Consider the following 23028-nt stretch of genomic DNA (forward strand, 5'->3'; position numbering starts at 1 on the left):
TGAGTTCTTCTGGCTAGAATAAAGTTTTTGAAATGGCAATACTAAACAGTTTTTGAGAACTTTCATTTACATCCTGATTTTTAGCTATTAATATACAACTATAGTTTTTCTGTTATTTTTCATTTTTTTTTTTTGGAAATAATGATCTACAGCATAAAGTCCTTTAAACTGTTGATTCCTTTCCTTGTGCAGAATTGGTTATCTTGATCTACTGTATGTACCTTCTATGGTCAAAACCTGGGAATGGAAGTTGCACATAAAGGCTCCAGTCAGCCTTTGACTTGAGCATAAATGTGGGCAGAACAAGGCCACTTGTGCCTACTTTTAAAATGAGAGTGATTTCCAAGTTGTAGGGGCAGAGAAGATAGAGGTCATGAATGAAGGTTTTTGAGGTAATTAGATGAAATATGATTTTGAATCACCAGTGCTATGGATCATGAGTTCAGGTTTTTCAGTTCTTCGTTCATTAATGGAGAAATCAGGTCACTAGTTGAAAAGTGACCATGTAAAGAGGTGAGTTCTTGGGAATTACAGTGAAGTCCACTTATTCAACAAAAAAATTTTGAGCATGTTGGATGTAGTGGTTAGGTATTTACTCTTGTCTTGAGTTTTCTGTAGTTACTAGGAAGTTTGAACAAAGTCGTTTAAACCTTCTAATCCAGAGTTTTGAATCTGGGATAACTAGATTTTTGGAACAGAGTTTTTACACAGTAGGCATTTCAATGTTTGAATTGTTTCCAGAGTTCTTAACAACTACAAGTTTTTAATGGAAGTGCTGTTGGTTTTGTTCTCTTTTGTTGTATGTTTTCAACCATGGGTTCAAAGTATTATTGAAATGCCAAACTTGGTTGCTTTGAAAATATTTGCCCTTCATGTTCCCTGTTACCTTTCCTGCAGTTAGATTAAGCTGTTAAAAATCTCATGTGTAGCTGTAACCATACTAAGCTGCTTTACAACGATCTCACCATCCATAAGGTTGATAGTCACAAGTACTTGGGCTCTGGGTGTTTGCTGTATTGTTCCCCGACTTATTTCCTCAGTGACTGGTTACCGGATGTTTATATGTTAATGTCAGGGATAATTCAGCTCCGAAGATTCTTTGGAAGCCCTCTCATTTGATGTGTCATAGGGATTGAGTTCCTAAAACTTGATGTACTTGTTGATCGGCTTGGTATTCTGGTTATGGAAATGTTTTCAGGTAGTGAAAGAGTGGCTGTCTGAGTAAAACAACTGTAGGTTTTATTTGGACTGTTAATACTGAGCATTTTCACATTTCAGTGCTCTTATAAGTTTTTTAATCATTTGGCTTTAAAAATTACGATGGTGACATGGATTCTTCCCAGAATGTGATTTTATAAAAGTTGGAATTTGTTTCCGCTTCTTATGAATATTGAATGGAAATTGGTATTGTAGATCGATTCAATCTGGATTGCTCATTGGACTAGAAGAGTGTGAAGTTCTTTTTCAAACCCTAGATTCTGATTGTAATAGGGACTAAAAATGACAGGGAGTAGGGAGGTTCAAATTATTCTGGAATGACCTTTTAGTATAAACCATTTCGATTTTAAAGATTGGTAAATGTGAACATTACTGCCATGAATTTATGTACCATCTTTAGCATAACCCAGATTTTAAGGCCTTATAATTAGATACTAAAGATAATTGCTCTGGAAATACTGGGATATATATACATTTGGTGGCTGCTTATGTTTTGGAATGTTTTTGGAAGATTGCTTTTTTAATGATAACATTGTTTGCCTGATGATTTTCTTATTTGCCTGTCTTTATAGTGAGATGTATTTTCTCCTGGTCTTTGCATTCCTTTCATCCACTAATTCTTTATTATTCCATTCTGCTGACTGAGTTCTTATAGGTAGAAAGATCTTTCGGCATAGTGATTAAAAACATGGACTCTAGAGCCAGACTCCCTAGGTTCAAGTTATGGCTCCATTTTTTACTAGTTCTCTTGTGCAAATTATTTAATCTGTGTGCCACAGTTCTTAATCTGTAAAATGCTGATAATGTTACCTATTTCATAGGGTTTTGGAGAAGTATAGCTGAGTTAATGCATTTAAAGTGCTTAAAGTAGTAGCTCTGAAACTTCAGGGAACATCAGAATCACCTAGAGGGCTTGCTGAAATAGATTGCTGTGCTCCAACCCCAGTGGTTCTGATCCTGTAGGTCTGGGAGGGGCCTGAGAATTTGCATTTCCAGCAGGTTCCTAGGAGATGCTGGTGTTTATGGTCATGGAATAAATGAAATAGAACATGCTTGGCATAGTGTTAACTGTTTTTTTCTGGACTGATTTCTCAGCTTCTGAGTAAAGCACTTTACTTTCCAGTGCTGTTTAGTACTGCTTAGAGCTGGAAGCGTTTAAAATCCTCTGTTGCAGTGGTTCTCAAAAATGTGGTCACCAGATTGGCAGCAGCAGCAGCAGCATCTGGGAACTTGTCAGAAATGCAGATTCTTGGGCTCTATCCCAGTCTTTATTTATTTATTTAATGTTTTATTTATTTCTAGGAGGGAGAGAGAGAGGGAGGGAGACAGCGTGAGCAGGGGAGGGTCAGAGAGAGAGGGAGTCACAGATTGAAACAGGCTCCAGGCTCTGAGCTGGCAGTCAGCACAGAGCCTGATGCGGGGCTCGAACCCACGAACCGCGAGATCATGACCTAAGCGAAAGTCGGACACTTAACCGACTAAGCCACCCAGCCCCCCCCCCCCCGTCTTTATTTTAAAAGTGTGTCTTGGCTTAACTGGGATGTCTTAGACTTTTTTTTTTTTAACAGTTTTATTGAGATGTAATTCCCATACCATACAATTTGCCCATTTAAAGCATACAGTGGTCTTCAGTGTGTTTTTGGTTGTAGAGCCACTACACATCAATTTTAAAACATTTTCATCACCCTTAAAGGAAACCCAGTACCACTACTCATTCTATGTTTCTATGATTTGCCTAGTCTAGGCATTTCATAGAATAGAATCATATCATACATAAGCAGCTTTAATGTGATTAAAGTACTTTCCTTTTATTGTAACTAATAATACATAAGTAGGGAAAACCACCCCAAAACAAATTTATGTTTAATTATTTTAAGGCAGACACTTTTGTAACCATAACCCAAATCAAGAAATAGAACTTTGCCTGTTACCCTATTAAGTCCTTACGTGTGCCCATCCCAACCACAGAATCCAGAAAGTATCTAAACTTAATGTATTTTAAATATCTGTAACTTTCCTTTCTTTTCTTTATGCTATATCTATTGAAGAACTCAGGCCGTTTGGCCTGTGGAGTTTCCCACAGACTGTGTTTTGCTTATTGCATACTCAGTACAGTTCTTACATATTCCTCTGTCCTCTATATTTCTTGAAAATTGACAGTGGATCCAGAGTCTTTTATAAATTTAGGTTCATTCCCTTTGGCAAAAATATTGGTGGTATGTTCACAACATTAAGTTGTAATGATGTATTTTTTTTCTATTAACATTAGTCATTGGGAATGTCAAAATGGTGATGTTCTGTCATTTTGTTTTCATATATTAAGTGGAATAATTATATAAGGTTACTCAATGATACAGTTTATAGAAGGATAGGATTAATGCTTAATTAATAAAAAATTTTTTCTGGCCATGTATTTTGTCACGTTGGGCAGGTTAACATATCAGTTGCCTCATCTGGAAAAAATAATATTTGCGGGGTTATTGGGCTTAAATGGGAAAATGTAGGTTATTAGTACACTCTACGTGGTCAATAGATGGTTATTTCTTTAACATACTATTTCACTTAACCCCTCCAACAGCTCAGAGATGGGCAGTCACGGTGGTGAAGTGATGGCCAGTTAGCAAAGCCTGTCTGGACCCTTCAGGTCTGTGTTGGGGTCATCAGTGGTGGGGAGGAAAGGGTTGTTCTTTGGTCATTTTTGGGCTGACTCTGGCCAGTGATAACTGGGTGTTCACCAGAGTACTTTTTCACTTTGCCAAGCATTAGGAGTCACATTCATACCCTCTGGAAGGTCTTATCCAGTTCTGTGGTAATGTGTAATACATTGGTTGCCTTTATCTTCCTATATCTACACAGCCCCCTATGGTTCAGCTTTGTTCTGTTCAAGATTCTACTGTAACCTTAGTAACCCATAATGAGTCTTCGTAATGGTCATCAGTATCACCACTGTTAACATACTTCAGTAGCACCATACACAGCAGATTAGAAAAGAGGTAAATATTATCCCTTTTAACATTTTATATATTCTCTGAAGTACAGCGCATGGCACATAGTAAGTGTTCAGTAAATTGGAAGCCATTGTTTTTTAAATTAATATTGTATGTTTTTTCTCACCTTTTAATCTCTTTTTAGTTCAGTAAGCACTTACTGAATGGTTTTAAGTACAAGGATCTAGGAACATAAAATGAAAGAGTTGGTCTCTTAAGAAATTCACAGTTCATTTAAGGACTGTGGGATGATGTTTAAAGATCCTCAGCCTTTTCCTTTATGTTTCGTTTTCCCCCTGCTTTGTCCATGCGTGATACAATCTGTTAGATTTTAAAGCTCTCCTTAGCTCTATATTCCCAGCCTTTGAGACTGCTGATAATGTGAGAAAGCCTGCAGTTGTCTTCTATGAATACAGGGAAATATCAAGAAATACTTTGGATTTCAAAATGACACATGTGGTTGAACTGTGATATCAGTTTATAGTCTTCAGGTGGACCTATAACTGGTTTCCAGTCTCTATCCTATTGCTTTGACTGTCTTTCCCTCTCCCTCCCCTCCCCATCGTTCCCCAAGATGCTTGCTGCATAAAGATAGAGGCTCCTATACCTTAATTAGTAATCTATAAAGTATGTAAAGAGACAGCTGTGCTTCATATAGACTAGGATTTGAGTGTGCCTTAGGTTTCATTCTCACCTATGAAATGGTAATCAAAAAGCCTACTTCCTAAGTTGCTGTGAGCATTAAAGTTAGATGATGTGTTATTTAAAATGTTTAAATTATACAGTACACTACAAGGTGAGGCCATAGTAATTTATGTAGAATAAATATTTAATAGCTATGTTACTTGGGACAAATTACTTCATCACTGAGCCGGTTTCCTCATACTTTAAATGAGGGTGATGATATCTCAATCACTCAACAAATACTTGAGGACATACTCAATAATGCTAGATACTGGGAATACAGAGATAAGCAACTGGAGGATGGAGAGCAGCATGGTGTACAGGAGAGGGAGACTTGTAAATTACAGTCAAAGGGATCATTACAATGTGGAAGAGGGAACAATATGTGCTATAGCAGTTTATAGGAGGGCATCAGAAAATGTTACAAAAAATTTGTTAAACAAGGTACCTGAAAAGTACGTCATGAACTCAAATGCTGTACAAAAATGAAGTTAGTTAAATGTGTCCCATATGAATCAGTAGCCACAACCATTATTTCATTTCTTTACAAGGCTTGTGCTTTAGTTGTGTTTATTTCCTTAAGCTGGATTTTATGAACTCCTCTGGGGTGTTATGTGCTCCTCTCATAGGGTATCCTGAAAGAACTAAGTAAAACCTTGGTTTGAGAGCACAGTTCATTCTGGAAACATGTTTGTAATCCAAAGCACTCCTATATCAAAGCTAATTTCAAGAACCATTGGTTGAGTTGTGGTCATGTGACATTTGGCATCACTACTCACATTGCAAGACATTGCTTGTTTATCAGGTTAAAATTTATTACAAATGTGTGCTCGTTTTGTGGAACTCAGAGAAAAAGTTACTCGCAATCCAAGGTACTTGCATCTAAAAGGATCTTTTTCATCCACTTTATCGTTTTCTAGTTTCTGTTACTGAATTAATTTAGGAAAAACTAGAAAATGTGTTCTTATTTTGGAAAAGATTCCTACTCCCACAAAAATATTCAGTCATCATTAACATCTTGGTTGGTGTGTTCCCATCTTAATGATAAGAGAAATAAGAGCAGCAGAAAATTAGGGACAGGCTTTTCCCAGAATAGGAACTAAAACTGTGTAGTAACAAGTAAAGATACTCAAATACCAGAATTGCAAATTAAAATGAGATATTTTTTAACCATTAGATTGGCAAAAATAATTAGGTACTACCACGTCATGGCAAAAATACAGGTGAGAGTATGGTCTTAGGATACTGCCACAAGTGGTATAAATTAATACAGCTATTTCTATGGAGATAATTTTGGCAAGTTGAAGGATAGCATGTACTGTATGGTGCTACTTATATATTTTTTAAAAACTAAGGTAAAATTATTTGGAAGGAGTGGTCAAGGTGAACTTTAGCTCTTTCTGTAATTATTCTTTTTAATTATTTGCATTTCTTTTTCTGAGAAATTTAAAATATACTGAAGAATACAGAAAGTAATACAACAAAAACCCTTTCCCTACCCTCCTCTCCTGACCTGATCATCTTTAACATTTATTTTTACCTTACATCTTTTAATGGGGAGGTTTGATATGAGGGGAAATCTTTAAATGCTTTCACTAAGCATTCCCCTCCCTGCTGCTATCTTTACCATGAATTGCTTGAATTTTTATACTGTGAGAATGGTATAAATTATTTATGTAAGTAGAGATCTAAAAACTATGTGATGTTCACACAATTTATTGCAATATGTAATATTGTATGTATACTTGCTTAAAGTTTGTAAAATCATTTAATAAGCATGCTTTGGGAGTGGGATATTATTCAGTCATTTGTTCATTTTACTATAATTCTTGTTTGAAAATGCATTCCTGACTTTAAGTAATGTCCCCTGTGATTATAGAAGTATACATGGCTTACTATTGAAATAATACAGATAAGCGCAGAGATCTCTTGCCATTCAGATAAATACTATTAGTATGTTGGTACGCGATATATTCTTCAATGCTTTTCTTTGTGTTTGAGTAGCATAAGCATACTTTTTTCAAAAATTCACTTTTTAAAAATGTAATTCATAACTTTTTCTCCAACTTTTTATTGTGAAAATTTCCAAACGTAAAAACGTTGAAAGAATAGCACAATGAGCATGTATATCACCAAAAGTTAAAATTTGCCATATTTGATTTGTATGTACACATGGGCATTTATTTTTTCTGAAGCATATGAAGTAAGAGTGACATTTCATCCTTAAATCCTTTGGCAGGCGTATCTTAATCAGGACCTACAATGCCATTTATCATACCTAGGAAATTTGTTCTTTTCCTTATTATTATTTAATATCCTGTCCATATTTACATTTCCTTGATTGACCGCCAATTTTTTAAGAATAGTTTATTGGCAAGTTGGTTTCCATATAACACCCGGCGCTCATCCCCACAAGTGCCCTCCTCCATGCCCATCACCTCCCTTTCCCTCCCCCCCAACCTTATCAGCCCTCAGTTCTCAGCATTAAAGAGTCTCTCATGGTTTGCCTCCCTCCCTCTCCTCCACTATTTTTCCCCTCCTTCTCCCCCACAGTCCTCCATTATGTTCCTCCTAATCCTCCTATACGTGCAAACATATGGTATCTGTCCTTCTAATCTGTCAGGAAATCTGTCCTGACTAATTTCGCTCAGCATAACACCCACAGGTTCCATCCATGTTGCTACACATGGCCAGATTTCATTCTTTCTCGTTGCCATGCAGTATTCCATTGTATACATAAACCACATCTTCTTGATCCATTCGTCCGTTGATGGACACTTAGGCTCCTTCCATGTTTTGGCTATTGTTGAGAGTGCTGCTATGAACATTGGGGTCCATGTGCTCCTGTGCATCAAGCACACCTATATTCCTTGGGTAAATTCCTAGCAGTGCTATTGCTGGGTCATAGGGGAGTTCTATTGTTAATTTTTTGAGGAACCTCCACACTGTTTTCCAGAGGGGCTGCACCAGTTTCCATTCCCACCAACAGTGTAAGAGGGTGCCCGTTTCTCCACATCCTCCCTCTGATGTGCTCATTTTAGCCACTCTGACCAGACCGCCAATTTTTTAGCTGTTTCTCCAAACCAACATAGAAATGGTGTTTTTCAATTTGCTGTTCCCTCTTAATATACTGTTCTCTGTTTCCTGTCATAATATGTACTTCTATAACATTTTTAATGGCTGCGTTATATTGTGTGCCTGATTTATAATTTATTAACCAATTCCCTGTGTTCAGACCTTTAAGTCCTAGTCTTTCGTGATCTTTAAACATGCTTCCTAGCCCATAGTAGCTCATTTTGTAAATAAGTGCTAAGTAAAGGAAAGAAACTCAAGAACATCCAAATGAGAAAGAAGTCTTTGTGACATTGTTTATTCCCTTAAGAAATTTCTAGAACTGAAATGCAAAACTATAAGATGTTGGATATTTATCAAATTGCCCTTCTGAAAGATAATCCTGCATAATTCACTATGGTATGTTTAGTATATAATCCATGTTGATTTACAGTATGACAGCACCTCAGTGTAAGCCCTGATACATTAGTATTAGAGAAGAGCATACATCTGGATAGATCCAGTATCCTTGCTATAGGTGGCTCTTTCCTTACATCTGTACCTACTGCCATATTTTGTAAGGGGCTATCTTGACTCCTCCAGCCTAGAGTACCTTGCAGTCCTTTGACCTAATCTGGGGTCCATTTCCAGGCTCCTCAAATTTCCTTAACTGTCTTGGCAAGGCCATCCTTAAGAGGAAGTGTAGTCTGGAGAGATGCAGATAACACTTGATGACAACCTTTTACATAAAGCATTTTGTTTTTTTATATTTTTATTTTTTAATTTTAGAGCATGAGCTGGGATGAGGGGCGGAGGGAGAGAGAGAATCTCAAGCAGGCTCCACCCAGTGCCAAGCCTGATTGTGGAGCTCTGTCTCACAACTGTGAGATCATGACCTGAGCCGAAATCAAGAGTTGGACACTCAACCAACTGAGCCACCCAGGCGTCCCTATATAGAGCATTTTAGATTTTTGTGCTTTTTCCCCTAAACTTTTTAATACTTATTTTTGAGAGACAGAGAGACAGAGCGTGAGCAGGAGAGGGAGACACAGAATCTGAAGCAGGCTCCAGGCTCTGAGCTGTCAGCCCAGAGCCTGATGCAGGGCTGGAACTCACGAACTGTGAGATCATGATCTGAGCCGAAGTCGGCCGCTTAACTGACTGAGCCACCCAGGCACCCCAGATTTTTGCTTTTTAAAAATAAAGGCAGTTAGGAGGAACTTAATGGAGGACCATGGGGAAGAAGAAGGGGAAAAATAGTTGGGGAGAGGGAGGGAGGCAAGCCATGAGAGACTCTTGAAAGCTGAGAACTGAGGGCTGATGGGGGTGGGCGGGAGGGTAAGGGGGTGATGGGCATGGAGGAGGGCACTTGTGGGGATGAGCACCGGGTGTTCTATGGAAACCAACTTGACAATAAACTAATAAATGAATAAATGAATAAATAAATAAATGTAAAGGCAGACTGCCTGCATAGTTAATTCAAATCTCTGCCTCTAGTTAAACAAATTACCAGTGGCTTTAAAGTGGTAGTCTTCTCCATGTCTAACAGAAGAGCTGAGAAAGAGCCTGTATTTGATATTATCCATATCAAACTCCTTATTTTATTTTTTTAAAAGTTTATTTGATTTTGAGAGAAAGAGACCGTGCAGGGTTAGGGGGAGCAGAGAGAAGAGGGAAACAGAAGGCCAAGCGGGTTCTGCATTGTCAGCACGCAGCCTGATGCAGGGCTTGAAGTCAGGAAACCATGAGATCATGACCTGAGCTGAAATCAAGAGTTGGTTGTTTAACTGACTGAGCCACTCAGGTACCCCAAGTTTGTGCCTTTTTAGTTTCAATCAGATTGTCTAACTGCGTTTTGGGAGTTCTTTCTATATTAGAAATACTAACCTTTTCTGTATCCTCTTGCAAGTATTTTCTGTGTTTATAGTTTGGAATTTTTGTATAGTCCAGTCTACCCTTTGGTTTTTTCCTTTCTTTTATGATTCTAAGTCTTTGCCAAGATTACAAGAATATTTACATACATTGTCTCCTAATATTTTTACAGTTTAGCTTTTTATGTTTACATAATGATGTGAAGTAGGTGTGTGCTTTTATTTTTGTCCAAATGGTTAACAAGTAGTTCCTGTTTTATATTGGGAAAGACTATTTGGTTTTTGAATATATGCTCAGCTTAAAACCGAATTATTTGGAAAAGTATAGTTTGTTAAAAAATAAAAGTTGGAATTTGTGCCAAGTAGCAAACTGGCTTGGTTACTTTTTGGTTTTTAGTTTTTGAGAATAATTTAGATTGTCCATATTTAATATTTAACATTTGTCTTGGCCTGGAAATAGTGCTTTAAGTGATTATAGTTACTTTATTGTCATTTTACATGGTTGAGGCCCAGAGTGTCTTAAGGTCACAAAGTTAGTTGGTGGCAGGGAATTAGAGTACCTTTGCATACTATTTGTTCATTTTCAGCAAACATCTTTCATGTTATAGATATAAATGTTTTAAAGCAGCAGATTGGTCACATTGTTTGGTTTATTTAAAGAACATTGGACATGAGTGTATGCCAGGCTGTGTGTGGTGCTGTTAAATTTAGACAAACAGCCAGTTTTGTCTATATGTTGGGACATAGTTTTTTCTAAAAGCGTATTTTAAAGTTTTCTTGTTAATGAACTAATTTCAGCCTCATAAAAAACCTATGAGGTTGGAGTTATTTTATACTGAGAGGAATTTGCTGCCATATTGATAATTGCTCTAATTATTTTTTTTATTTTTTAATTTTTTTAATGTTACTCATTTTTGCGAGAGAGAACACGAGTGGGAGAGGGGCAGAGACAGAGAGAGAAGAGAGACACAGAATCTGAAACAGGCTCTAGTCTCTGAGCTGACGCGGGGCTGGAATTCAGGAATGGTGAGATCATGACCTGAGCCAAAGTTGGATGCTTAACCGACTGAGCCACCCAGGCACCCCAGTTATTGTTCTTTTAAACCATATAAAAGAATCTTGGCTTCTCTTACTTCCAAATTCATTTGAACAAGCTCAGAATAGTTGAGATACACTTAAAATCTCTGATTCTTAAGTTTTATGGCCCAGACAGTAATTAGTAGACTGTTTAATCTTTGGAGAGTTTATAACTGAGAATGAGATCCAGAGCTTCCCAATCTCGTCAATGTTGAGTTTAACTTTTTGGTTCATGTTAGTACTTTAATATTCTGGAGACTGATAATATGCTTAATTCTCTTTCATATGCAGATAACATGTAGAAAGGTTGAAAAGACCAGCTCTTCTTTGCTTTTGATTCTTCCTGGTGTAACACCCATCATAAGAAGATTGTTTCCCTTCGGGGCGTCTGGGTGGCTTAGTCAGTTAAGCACTTGACATTGGCTCAGGTCATTATATCGAGGTTTGTAGATTTGAGGGTTTGTAGATTTGAGGCCTCCGTCAGGCTCTGTGCTGACAGCTCAGAACCGGGATCTTGTTTCAGATTCCGTGTCTCCCTTTCTCTGCCCCTCCCCCACTCACTCTGTCTCTCAAAAATAAACAAACATTAAAAAAAAAGACTGTTGTTCTTAGATTAATCTGGAGCTAGAAGAAGTAGAATAGGGATGCCTGGGTGGCTCAGTTGGTTAAGCATCTGACTCTTGGTTTCACCTCAGGTCATGGTCTCATGGTTTCATGAGTTCGAGCCCTATATTGGGCTCTGTACTGACAGTGTGGAGCCTGCCTGGGATTCTCTGACTCACTCTATCTCTGCCCCTCCCCTGCTCTCTCTCTCAGAATAAATAAATCTATTTATTTAAAATACAAAATAAAAGAACTAGAATAAGAAATAATATGGTTTACTCATTGCCAGATATGGTCCCTTGAGATGGCTATCGTTGTTTATTTTACAGAGGTTACCCACTGAGAGTGGTATAGTAACTTGTCTAAGATCATACAGCTGGTAAATGGAATTTAAGCCCAGTCCCGTCTAACCTCCCAGGCCTTTCTACTATGCTGTTGTCCTCTACTTCATTTTGACTTTCTTCCAGTAGTATTCCTCAATCTCTACCTTTAAACTTAAATAATCCACAGTGTATGGTAGCAAGTAACTATGTTGCTGAGTTCTCTGCTCCTCTCCCCATACAGATATTTTTTCTGTTAGATTATTTTAATAATCTAAAGATTATTAAAGCTAAAGTTAAAACTTAGCTTCTTTTAGAAATATACTTAATCTAGCCTCTTTATAGGTTTGTGCTTCTTCTACCTTTCTTCAGGATACGGGGACTAGAGGATTTTATCCAGGAATACAGAATTCCCTTTTATACAGAGAAGTTTTAATCCTTAGAGATGCTGCATATTTCTTTGTAAACCCAGGGATATGAGACCATTGGAGCTGAAAAATGCAAAAGGGTTGGAGTTCTGTTTCTTGGTTTCCTGCACTGTCTTTATTGTATTTGACAGTAGCCTGTCACATGGCTTTAGGGGGAAATACCATATGCCTGTGTTTCGCAAGTGAAAGTGAAAACATTGTAGTCACTAAGGCTATATCTTGGACATCTTTCTGTGGGGTGATGGTTCCTAATGTTTTCAGGTCCTAAATTTCTTTAAGAAGTCAGTGAAAGCCATAAACTGTGTTCTCATAAAAATACCAACATATGCAGAAACTTTCCATAGAACTTCAGAATTATTGTGGAGATCTCTTGGTATAGGACCAGAAGAAATCTAAAGATTTCTTTATATGTTTTGAGTACGTCCAAATTGCTGTGTTTTTATATTTCCTTGTATATATTGATCCAGATTAAAGCACTATGCCCAAAAAGTGAAACTGGGCTAATTGTTTCACTTTTGCCAAAGCTGTACTCTGCTTTATGCAGTTTGAATCTCTAAAAATCCAAATTTTTAAAAAAGCAAGAGGATTGTAGTTGGTGTTAAGGATTTATTTCATGTATTTTGTTGATCTCTTGTAATTATGTTTCCAGCTTTGCTTTGGCCACCAGGGAGTTGTAATTTCATTGTGCGTTTTCATGTACTGACTCTTTGTCAGTTTTACATAATCACTTCTTCTAGTTTTCCTTTTTCTCTGATTTACATTTCTGAACACCTAGCTATCTTCTAGCACCTATTGCAATGCCCTTTGTATAGTGTGTTCATACCTATATGTTGAATAGAAAGATTCAGAGTGAATGAATCATAAATTGGTTTTCTCAGTGAAAATTTCACCCAAGAGTGTGACTTGGACTTTTTTTAGCTTCCTTAAACATTTACTGGATAGTTCTTTGTATATTAATCTACTATGTGACAGTTCCCATGCTGGTGATAGTAAAAGTAAATAGACACAGTCCCACTCCTACAGAACTTACCCTAGTGGGGAGACTGACATGTAAATAAAGAGGTGTGTTGATTGAGGGTATACGCAGGACATGGTGGGGGCACAAAGGAAGGAGTGATCAATTTTACTCTGGGGAAAAAGATATCTGAAAAGGCTTCATAGAAGTGACATTTAAGCTGAGCTCTAGGGGATATGCAGAGAGCAGCCATTTTAGCAGAAAGTGGAATCTGAATCAAGGTATTAAAAGTCTTAAATGTTAGGGGAACTATAAAAAGCCTCACATGGTTAAAGCACTGGGGAGCCAAGGGTAGTAATATGTATTGTTGTGGCCCTGATAAGAGAGGTGAGCAGGGACCAGGTCTTAGAGGTCTTAGATGCTGGGTTAGGTAAGGAGTTTGCGCTTGATGATATAGGTAGATTTTGAGTTTGAGAGAGATTGCTCTGGTAGCAATGTGGAAGATGGAGGGTTCTGGCAGGATATACTATTTAACAAAGTGGCTCTTAAGTCTGGCTGTGCAGCTAGATCATCTATATAGCTTGAAAAAAGAAGTTCCCACCTCCTATCTACTGAGTCAGATATGTGTATGGCCAGGCATTCTTTTTTTTTTTCCTTAATTTTTTACTGTTTTATTTATTTCTGAGAGACAGAGACAGCGTGAGCAGGGGAGGGTCAGAGAGAGAGGGAGACACAGAATCTGAAGCAGGCTCCAGGTTTCGAGCTGTCAGCACAGAGCCCGACGCGGGGCTTGAACCCACGAACTGTGAGATCATGACCTGAGCCAAAGTCGGACGCTCAACTGCCTGAGCCACCCAGGCGCCCCTCTTAGTTTTTTAAAATAAGTCTTAGGTGATTTTGCACAACCAGGGTTGAGAACTCTGGATTTAATTTTTAAGTAAATCATTTTTAAGATAATTCTTAAACAACTTCTAGTAGACATGAGTTTTTTCTGAACTCAGCTGAATGCTGCCTGTGGCCCTTCTGGGTGAAGTTTACCTATTAGAAAGTGGCACGCTTTTTTACGGTTAAGTTCTTAATATTAGTTTGAATAAAGAGTATTAATTTAAAGGCCGATGTCTTTTTTTAAATTTTTTTAATGCTTTTTATTTATTTTTGAGAGAGAGAGACCGTGTGTGCAGGGGAGGGTCAGAGAAAGAGGGAGACACAGAATCTGAAGCAGGCTCCTGGCTCCGAGCTAGCTGTCAGCACAGAGCCCAATGTGGGGCGTGAACCCACCAACTGTGAGATCATGACCTGAGCCGAAGTCTGACGCCCAACCGACTGAGCCACCCAAGCGCCCCTAAAGGCTGATGTTCTAATTTTCTGTTAGATGTGGGCAAGACTGAAAAAGCATTTGCATCTTTGAAACTGGATATGACAAAAAGGAAATAAACATTGTTAAATTGATCTCTTGCACCAGATCCAACCACAAATAAGGAAGGGGGTGGGAGACAGATCAGTCTTAAGGGTGGACTAGGATTATTCTAGAGGACCAGTTTAAAATGGGTAGACAAGGAATCTCTTCCTCTCTTCCTTAATTTGCATAATTTTCATGCTGGCATTGCCATTTGGGTTTTTGTGTTTTTTGGGGGGCCATTGTTGGGAATGCCAGCAATGGGGCTACTTAGCATGCTGCCATTTCCTTTCTTCTGGCAAAACTGATCTACGACTTTGGTGAGCCCTGTTTTGTTGCCTGATTTTTCAGATGCCAGTTTGTCTCTCTTAAGTAATCGGGAGTAATGACCAAAAGGATAACTCTTGGATTTGTAGCTTTGCAGGGCTGTAGAGTAGAGCATATTGTAGTATGCATTCTCAGACAACATTCTTTTTTTTAATATTTTTAAATGTTTGTTTATTTTTGCGAGAGAGAGAGAGAGAGACAGACCGAGCGTGAGCAGGGGAAGGGAGAGAAAGGGAGACAGAATCTGAGGCAGGTTCCAGGCTCTGAGCTGTCAGCACAGAGCCCGCTGTGAGGCTTGAACCCATGAACCATGAGATCATCATGATCTGAGCTGGAGTCAGATGCTTCACTGGCTGAGCCACCCAGCTGCCCCTCTCCGACACCAATCTTACCTCCAGGTTTCAGATTCCTCCTCCGTGGTATCCCTGCAAGAGATTTTTTTTTTTAACATATTGGAGAGCAAGGATATACGTGAGGTATAGCGTTTATAGATTTTGAAAGAGTCTCAGACAAGGTAATTTCCAGATTTGTCTTGCGTGAATAAAAGCTATTTTATCGTTGCTTTATTATTACATTTTACTGTCGGTGTCCAATAAAATCTAGGTCAGCAATCCTCAGGGTCATGTTTTATTTATATGGCCCAAGGATAGGGATATTGGTGTCTATAGGAGGGGGTTGGCAGGATGGCCTGTGCACGTAGATGTTTTGTGTACTGTAGAGTTGTGGAGCAAATCTGGTTTTAATCCAGGTCTACCACTTACTGGGTATATGGCTACTCTTGGCCTTAGTAAACTGGGAACAATCTTCATCTTCAGGTTGTTACAAGGATTAGAGATAATGCATAGTGAGGTGGTCAGTAAATATTAGCTGTTATTATGATGACAAATGGGTTCTCTAAATATTTGTTGGATGGATATTAATATAAATAATCAGAAACTAGGCTGGATGCAAATGTGTCCCTTTTAAGAATTCAGTTAATGTGATGTCTGTGTCTTCGTAATCAAGTGGTGTATAGCAGGCCAGGTTTCAAGAGTCATTTTGCTACTTCCTAAGATAATGATGGTCCAGGCAGTTCTCACCTGAATTTTCTTTCAGAGACTTCAGTAGAGGCAAAGGCTTTTTGCTTTGTGGCACATTGGAGTTTAGTGTTCTCTAACGCATTTTTGTTTACAAATGGCCATAATGCTTTTCCATGATTTCAGTGGGAATTTTAGGCTGACTTGGATTCAACCACTCTCCCATACGTGTTTGAAGCATTTCTTACCCTACCAATATTAAACCAATAAATATTGAATGCTTGCTGTATGCAAAACTCCAGGATGAAACAACAAAGGGTATAGGAAAGAAGCTCCAAGAGCCGGCAGCAGCCACTCCAGGGCATTTGTTTAGATGATACTGTTCTTAATTTGATTCATGCCATTTGGATTAGGGGCCACTCTTTTCAACCTTAAGAAAAGATGTATGAAAGGAAAATTCTCATTATAAATGGATGCGTGATTATAGAAAGTTTGGAAGGACCTGAAAGCATAAAGCATAAATAAATAAAAACTGTGTTATCCTGCCACCTAGAGGCAACCACTGATATTGTATATTTTTATCTCCCTCCCAGGTTTGTGGGGTTTTGTGTATATGCTTGTTTTAAACTTCCTCACCTTTGTGGCAAACATTTTCTCATTAATAGTCAGGGATGTGATAGGTACAGGATACAATGTAAGCACATACGGAAAGAGTCAAGTTTTAAGAGATTGGGGAGAGGACTGTTCTAATTCTCGTTAGTATTTGTACTTTCAAAATCCAGGTAAGTGTTCATTATGTGAAGGTGAAATAGTGAGGCTAAAGGGTTCCCTACCCTCAATTTTCTTAGGTATTTTCTTTCTGATATCTTATCTTCCTCTCTACCTTTTAATAACCCCATAATTCTCTGCTTGCATTTACAACCAACCTTTTCAGAAGAGTTTTCTACACGTGCTATCTGTATTGCCTCACTTTCCATTTGTTCCCTGACTCACTACAGTTTGGCTTCCCTTCCCACCACCCCACTGCAACTGTTGTTGGTCAAGTTACCTCTATTCCCAATTTCAACATACATTTTTCTGGACATACCTCATTTCAACATTGGACACAATTGATCAGTCTTGCCATCTTTTGTCTTTCACGATAGCATAATGAACTAATTTTGCTTCTACCTCACCAACCTCTCCTTTTCTGTAACATGGGGGTGCCTTTGTGGCTCAGTTGGTTAAGTGTCCGACTCTTGATCTCAGCTCAGGTTAATATCTCACTGTTCGGGGGATTGAGCCTCGTGCCAGGTTCCACACTGAGAGTGCGGAGCCTGCTTGGGACTCTCTCTTCCTCTGTCTCTCTGCTTTCCCCTCTCCCTGTTTGTGTGCAAGCTCTCTCCCAAAATAAACATTAAAAAAAATAAATGTTATATCAAGTAGGAACTTAGTTCTGGGCTTCTTCCCTTCCTTCTTTGTAAGTCATAATCTCCAGACCCATGACTTCAAATACTGTCTATATGCTGGCATTCACAGATTTTTATTCTCAGTGCATACTTTTTTCATGAACTCCTTTCTTTAAATATTTGTCTACATATCATGTGGAAGATGCTGTGCTAGATGCTGAGAGCTTAATACTGTAAAAAGTCACCTAGTTGCATTGTTACTTGTATGAGAGAAACAAGAAGGGTAATGTAATAGAAAAAAAAAAAAAGACCAGCTTTAGGTGGGTTGCCATGGGAAGCCGCTTTGGGTCTTAAAGTTACTCCCCAAATGGAACTAGCAGAGGGAAGAATAGGAGTGTTGGGGCAGAAGCATTCCAGTGGAATGGCACTTGTAAGGGTCTAGAGGCCAGAAGGAACTTAGAGCATTCTAGAAACTAAATGGAAAGACTAAAGTGGTTGTGCAGAGAGGAGATTGGAGAGAGTTGAAAGAACCAAATCATCTCAGAGCCCTGAGAGTCATGGTTAGAGTTGAGATATAATTCTAGGGAAACTGTTGAAAGGTTTTAAGCAAGGAAGTAACATGAACTGATTTATGTTTTAAGAAGATTACTTTTGCTGCTCTCTGGAGAATGGATTGGATGAAGGTGAGTGTGGAAATGAGGAGATCAGTTGTCCCTATTTCACAGTTGAGGAAACAGAAGTGCACAGAGGCTGATTGTTCTTGCTCATATAGTGAGTAAGTGATACAGCAGGGATTCTAACCTGGATTTCCTGATTTTGAGCCTGTAATCTGATCTGGTGCTTCTAAACTTTAAATATATTAATCACCTGAAGATCTCATTAAAATACAGATTTGATTTCTCAGGTCTGGGTGAGATTCTGCATTTTTAATAATTCCCAGATGATTTCAGTACTACTGATCCTTCAACCATACTTTAAATTGAAGGCTAACCTGCCACTGTACTCAACTGCTATTGAGCCAGACTGGGAACTACTCTGCCTTTAAGCTGATTCAGTAGTAAAAGTCATTCTAAATTTTATCGCCTGGTGGTGGTTACACAGAGTGAGGTACCCTTTAAAGAATGACTTCCCCTATCATTTTTTAAAAATTTTTAAAAAATGTTTTATTTATTTCTGAGAGAGAGACAGCGTGAGCCGGGGAGGTTCAGAGAGAGAAGGAGAAAGAGAATTTGAAACAGGCTCCAGGCTCTGAACTAGCTGTCAGCACATAGCCCAACGCGGGGCTCGAACCCACGAACCATGAGATCGTGACCTGAGCCGAAGTCGGATGCTTAACTGTCTGAGCCCCCCCCCCCCAGTATCATTTAAGTGAATGCCCTTGTCTTGATGTAAATCCTACAAAACCAAGATTCAAGCCTCAAAGGTAAATGAAGTTTGGGGGAGAGGAGGAAGGGAAAAAAGAAGTGGTTAATTAAGTAGAAGTATTAAGTAAAGTGTAGCTGTGGATGGTGGTTCATAATAATTCATTAATTTCCTTAAAGTTGATCTTTAAACCTTAGTTCAGGAGGAAATCTTCATTACATATAAAGATTGTTTGGTGCTCAGAGTTCTGGTCTGTACCAACAAAGGCAATAGGCCATTTCCATAGATTTGTTTAGAACTAGTTTCTTTTTGTTAGAGGCTTTTTTATGTAATAGGATTTTCACTTGTTTAACTTCTAAGCATTAGGTAGAACTCATTCCCTGGTTATTAGTGTGATTTGACAGTATCTCAGCTTCTCACATTGTGCCCAGCTTCCTGTCTTGCAATAATTTTCTGAACAGGATCTAATAGTGTAGAACAATCTGTCACAAATGTGTGTTTTATTCTGCAGGAATTTATTGTAATAAAACTAGTTAAGTGAACAGCATGTTATTAAAAGCATGGACTTGGGAGCCAGAAAGGCCTAGATTTAGATCTTGGTGTCAGCATTTACTAGCTAGGCAAGCTACTTAATTTCTCTGAGACTTCATTGTCTGTCTTAAATGGGACAAAACTTGGCTTGAGTGGTGAGGATTGTATGAAAGACTATTGTACGAAGAATCTAGGCAGCAGGTCTCAAAGTTTGCTCTTTGGGATACTTAGAAAGGTGGACTTCGAGTAGATAACACTTGAAAAAATTGTTCTCTGGCCTAATAAGTTTCCTTTACTAAAGATTTCTTGGAGCCATTAGTAATGTCAGTCAGCTACCTAGCTATTCTAAAGGAAGATTCCTTTTATAATTCCATTTGTAACATTTCCCAAGTTATTGGAACCTTGTCTTCCTTCATGGAGCAAAATGCTCTAAAATGCTTTAGGAAACACCAACCTGAGTATTTTCTGGCTTCTAGTGAGTGCTCAAAAAAATACTTTCCTTCCCACTGTGAAACCAGCTTAGAAATAGAATAACTAGGAACACAGAACTTTTGAAATTTTCTTAATTGACAGTGATACCTTTCTTTTTCAAACTATAGGTGTTTCTTGCAACAAAATTACAGAAACCAGGTTAACATTGCACTGGTTACTGGGGGGGAATGTGTATTCATTCATTTATTTTGGATTAGTTATTTAATTGGGTGCTTATCATCTGAATCTGCTTATGAAAAGTTTGGAGCCCAAACATTGGTAACTGAGAAAGTACTTGCTCTCCCTGAACCTTGACAGTTAGGGCCTGGACTTACCCCTGTACTTGACCAAGCAGATGCTCACACTTGGAACGTTCTGTGTCTAGAGCTGTTGATGCAGATAACCTTAGTTCAGAAATCATTCTGCCACCAGCAGTAGCTTCTAGGCATCCAGAGTCTGGTGTTGGCAGTAGAGGTACCCCCAACTAAGCTGTTCCTGTGGGAGGTCCTTGGCTATAGTTGTAGAGGGCGTAGCTTCCTTGGTTCCTTCCTATTTTCTGAATGTGGATCAGTAAGTTTTCCTCTTGATTCCCTGAGCTGTCTGTTATCCTTCCATTAAATCACTTTTCTGCTTTAGTCAGCCAGAGTCCATTGTTCTCAACTCGGACCCTTGACTGGTACAGAATCCTAAGACAAAATAGCTGTAGTTAAAGTGAGATACGTTGTAAAGATATGCCCGTGACCTCATCTCCATTTTCTTAAGCCATTAAAATAGTTGGAGCTACAAGCTAATCAGTGCTCTTGTTTTGGAGGATTGTTTGTTTTTTTTTATTGTTGAATTTTGGGAGTTCTTTGTATATTCTAGATAGTATATATACTTTTGAAAATATTTTCTCCCAGTGAGTTTTATAGTATGTGATCCTTTTTTTTATTTTGTATTTTTAAATTGAGATAATCAACATACAACATTGTAATAGTTTCAGGTGTACCATATAGTGATTTAATATTACATATATTGTGCAAAGATCACAGTCTAGTTAGAATTTTTTCTTGCATTGAAAAGTTTTAAGATCTGCTCTCAGCAGTTTTCGATTATATAACACAGTAATAACTATAGTCACCATGCTACACATTACATCCCCATGACCTATTTGTTTTATAACCAGAAGTTCGTACCTTTTAACCACCTTCACCCATTTCACTCCTGCCTCTGGCATCTAACAGTCTGTTCTCTGTGAGTTTAGTGTTTTTGGAGTTTTTTTGTTTTTTGATACTCTGCATGTGTCACCATACAGTATTTGTCTTCCTCTGACTTAATTTCACTTAGCATAATGCCTTCAAGGTGTAGCCATTGGTCACAAATGACAAGATTTCCTTCTTTTTTATGGCTGAATAATATTCGTGTGTGTGTGTGTGTGTGTATCCATTCATCCATTGATGAACAATTAGGTTGCTTCCATGTCTTGGCTGTTGTTAAGTAATGTAGTAAACATGGGATGCATGTATCTTTTTAAGTTAGTGTTTCCATTTCCTTTGGCTAAATACCCAGAAGTGGATTGCTGGATCATTTTTTTAATGTTTTAAGGACCCTCCATACAGTTTTCCCATATTGGCTGCACCAATTTACATTCCTACCAACAGTACACAAGGGTTCACTTTTCTCCACAAATGTCACATGATTTATTTTGAGTTAATATTCATATAAAGTATGTGACTTAGGTCAAAGTTCATCTTTTTGCCTATAGATGTCTACTTGCTCTGGCACCATTTGTTGATGAAACTATCCTTTGATTGAATTGCTTTTTAATCTTTGTTAAAAATCAGTTAGGCATATTTGTAGGAGTCTATTTTTATTCTATTCATATATATGTCATAAATTTGTGGAGAGAGCGATTCCTATTTTTTCAAAATTATTTTAGCTATTGTAGTTTCAGCTATCGTAGTTCCTTTGTCTTTCCATTATTTTAGAATAATCTCAGTTTATTTACAAAGAAATCTTGCTGGGATTTGGAGAGGACCTGCATTAAACTTGCATGTCAGTTTGAGGGGAATTGCTATCTTTACTGTGTTGACTGATCTTAATCTATGAGCATGGTATATCTCTTCATATGTTTAGATCTTTGATTTTTTTAAATCAACATTTTATGGTTTTTAACATACACGTCCTGTACATGCTTAGTTAGATTTACACCTAAGTATTTCAAGTTTTGTTCTGAGCAATTGTGAGTGGTCGTGTGCTTTTAGGTTTGGAGTGTATGTGTCCGTTGCCGGTATATTGAATTAGATTGATTTGTGTATGTTTGTCTTATATCCTGCAACTGTACTGAGATCATTTATTCAGGGAGGAGGTTTTTTTTTCCTTTGGGGGATTTTCTACTTAAATAATCCTTTGTCATCTGCAAACAGTTTTGTTTCCTCCTTTCTGATCTGTATACCTCTTATTTCCTTTTCTTATTACAGTGGATAGAACTTCCAACACTTCTTTGAATAAAAGTGGTGAGGACGGACATCTTTACCTTGTTCCTAATTTTGGCTGAAAGGCATTCAGTAATTTGGGTTGTATGGTGTTGGGTCTGGCTGCTACTTCCTGCAGCAGAGTTAGTCTTGTAGGCTCCCAGCAAATGACTGCAGCCACAATAATGTGATAGCCACTTGCTTTAGTTAATGAGCTTGAGAAGTTTTGTGAGAAAAAGCAAAACTGAGTATAAGTAGCTCACTTATAGTTTCCATTACATGGATCAGATTGTTGCCAGAATCCCGTTGGCATGATTTTAGATATTTTGGAAGTTGTTGGCAGCTGGCACTTGGTTCATTTTTTTTTTTTTATTTAGATGCTGAGGTAATTTTTTAAAAAGTAATCTGGAATTGGGGCGCCTGGGTGGCTTAGTCGGTTAAGCGTCCGACTTTCGCTTAGGTCATGATCTCGCGGTTCGTGGGTTCGAGCCCCGCGTCGGGCTCTGTGCTGACTGCCAGCTCAGAGCCTGGAGCCTGCTTCAGATTCTGTGTCTCCCTCTCTCTCTGACCCTCCCCTGCTCACGCTGTCTCTCTCTCTCCTAAAAATAAATAAAACATTAAAAAAAATTAAAAAAAAAAAAGTAATCTGGAATCACATACTTTAAAATGTGAACTGTAGAGGGAATACATTTTTTTTTTCTTCCAGGGATGCATTTTAGAATATACTCTGGATGTTTCACTGGTTCTTCCTGAATGACCATTGGTTGAAGAGATGCCAACCATGTAGGCAAATAAATTTTATTTCCACAGTACTGAGTATGTTGGACTAAATCTAGGCCAAAAGCTGCCTGAAATTTATACCTGTGCTTGGTCAGTTTTGATAGCCTTCT

At 38.1% G+C, this 23028-nt stretch overlaps 1 protein-coding gene across 7 annotated transcripts in view; it reads left to right on the forward strand.

Moving 5' to 3' along the window:
* The window catches only part of HUWE1 (HECT, UBA and WWE domain containing E3 ubiquitin protein ligase 1), a 164995-nt gene that overhangs the window by 5047 nt on the left and 136920 nt on the right, over window positions 1-23028 (forward strand). Inside the window, exon 3 of one of the 7 annotated variants that reach the window (XM_039221009.1) lies at window positions 3797-3862. The exons of 5 other annotated variants lie outside the window; for them this stretch is intronic. The gene's annotated coding sequence lies outside the window, so the exon portion shown is untranslated. Of the gene's footprint in view, window positions 1-3796; window positions 3863-21917; window positions 21929-23028 lie in introns of those variants that run through there. One more of the 7 variants, XM_039221010.1, reaches the window with a different exon arrangement.

This window comes from Hyaena hyaena, unplaced genomic scaffold, assembly GCF_003009895.1.
Source record: "Hyaena hyaena isolate Hyena2069 unplaced genomic scaffold, ASM300989v1 scaffold_932, whole genome shotgun sequence".
NCBI classification, from domain to species: domain Eukaryota; kingdom Metazoa; phylum Chordata; class Mammalia; order Carnivora; family Hyaenidae; genus Hyaena; species Hyaena hyaena.